Here is a 2,272-nt window from a genome sequence, read left to right on the forward strand (position 1 = left end):
AGCCCCAATCCCTAGCACGAAGGAGGTTCAGCGGGTTACCCCGACCTTTCGGCCTAGGAAGACACGCTGATTCCTTCAGTGTAGCGCGCGTGCGGCCCAGAACATCTAAGGGCATCACAGACCTGTTATTGCTCAATCTCGTGCGGCTAGAAGCCGCCTGTCCCTCTAAGAAGAAAAGTAATCGCTGACAGCACGAAGGATGTCACGCGACTAGTTAGCAGGCTAGAGTCTCGTTCGTTATCGGAATTAACCAGACAAATCGCTCCACCAACTAAGAACGGCCATGCACCACCACCCACCGAATCAAGAAAGAGCTATCAATCTGTCAATCCTTCCGGTGTCCGGGCCTGGTGAGGTTTCCCGTGTTGAGTCAAATTAAGCCGCAGGCTCCACTCCTGGTGGTGCCCTTCCGTCAATTCCTTTAAGTTTCAGCTTTGCAACCATACTTCCCCCGGAACCCAAAAGCTTTGGTTTCCCGGAGGCTGCCCGCCGAGTCATCGGAGGAACTGCGGCGGATCGCTGGCTGGCATCGTTTATGGTTAGAACTAGGGCGGTATCTGATCGCCTTCGAACCTCTAACTTTCGTTCTTGATTAATGAAAACATACTTGGCAAATGCTTTCGCTTCTGTTCGTCTTGCGACGATCCAAGAATTTCACCTCTAACGTCGCAATACGAATGCCCCCGCCTGTCCCTATTAATCATTACCTCGGGTTCCGAAAACCAACAAAATAGAACCGAGGTCCTATTCCATTATTCCATGCACACAGTATTCAGGCGGGCTTGCCTGCTTTAAGCACTCTAATTTGTTCAAAGTAAACGTGCCGGCCCACCGAGACACTCACTCAAGAGCACCCTGGTAGGATTGCAACGGGGTCCGCCTCGGGACGCACGAGCACGCACGAGGCGCGTCGCACGCCTTCAGCTCGCCCCACCGGCAGGACGTCCCACGATACATGCCAGTTAAACACCGACGGGCGGTGAACCAACAGCGTGGGACACAAATCCAACTACGAGCTTTTTAACCGCAACAACTTTAATATACGCTATTGGAGCTGGAATTACCGCGGCTGCTGGCACCAGACTTGCCCTCCAATAGATACTCGTTAAAGGATTTAAAGTGTACTCATTCCGATTACGGGGCCTCGGATGAGTCCCGTATCGTTATTTTTCGTCACTACCTCCCCGTGCCGGGAGTGGGTAATTTGCGCGCCTGCTGCCTTCCTTGGATGTGGTAGCCGTTTCTCAGGCTCCCTCTCCGGAATCGAACCCTGATTCCCCGTTACCCGTTACAACCATGGTAGGCGCAGAACCTACCATCGACAGTTGATAAGGCAGACATTTGAAAGATGCGTCGCCGGTACGAGGACCGTGCGATCAGCCCAAAGTTATTCAGAGTCACCAAGGCAAACGGACCGGACGAGCCGACCGATTGGTTTTGATCTAATAAAAGCGTCCCTTCCATCTCTGGTCGGGACTCTGTTTGCATGTATTAGCTCTAGAATTACCACAGTTATCCAAGTAACGTGGGTACGATCTAAGGAACCATAACTGATTTAATGAACCATTCGCGGTTTCACCTTAATGCGGCTTGTACTGAGACATGCATGGCTTAATCTTTGAGACAAGCATATGACTACTGGCAGGATCAACCAGGGAGCTGCGTCAACTAGAGCTGAGCAGCCGGCCGCCCGGGAGTGTGTCCCGGGGGCCCGCGCGAACACGCAAGCGTCCGCTCAATTATTCTGCAAACAGGAGGAGGCTGAGCTCCCCTGCACGATACACCTCGAAACCCTCTCAGGTCCCGGCGGCGCGCAGCGCCGTCCTAAGTACTTGGTCGGGTTCGAGAGAGGCGCAATCGCCCGGAGTTTGGCGAGTAGACGCTTTAGGTGCGACCACCCGTGCTCCCAACTGAGCTTGCCGCTGCCGACAGAGGCCCGGGAGCGTGCTGTCGTGGCATTGCCGGCGGGAGACAACACGCGCCACCTACGGTGGCCGGCAGCTCCAACGCCAGCGCCACAGAAGGACAAAAGCCCCACTTGGGTGCCGAAGCGAACTCTCCCAGCACAGCGCACGCGCCAACACGTCCGCACAGCTGCGATACAAACCACCTGCGAGAACCGCAGAGGCGACCGAGCAGCAGACGGCGTCGCGGCGCCGAGCGCCGGGCGGCGGCGCATCCTCAGCGCACACAGTCCTCAATCGGACCAGCACACTGCAGATGTCCACCGCGCTTCGCACCGGGCCCGCGAGGACCTACTTTGGCCGCACGG

At 55.9% G+C, this 2,272-nt stretch overlaps 1 non-coding gene across 1 annotated transcript in view; it reads right to left on the reverse strand.

Moving 5' to 3' along the window:
• LOC124586195 overlaps window positions 1–1,658 on the reverse strand; it is a 1,910-nt gene extending 252 nt beyond the window's left edge. The window contains exon 1 of the ribosomal RNA XR_006975104.1: window positions 1–1,658. This exon is cut by the window's left edge and continues 252 nt beyond it. This is a non-coding gene — a ribosomal RNA (small subunit ribosomal RNA).
• Between the last annotated feature and the right edge of the window lie 614 nt (window positions 1,659–2,272).

This window comes from Schistocerca americana, unplaced genomic scaffold (genome assembly GCF_021461395.2).
Source record: "Schistocerca americana isolate TAMUIC-IGC-003095 unplaced genomic scaffold, iqSchAmer2.1 HiC_scaffold_544, whole genome shotgun sequence".
In the NCBI taxonomy this organism is placed as follows: Eukaryota; Metazoa; Arthropoda; class Insecta; order Orthoptera; family Acrididae; genus Schistocerca; species Schistocerca americana.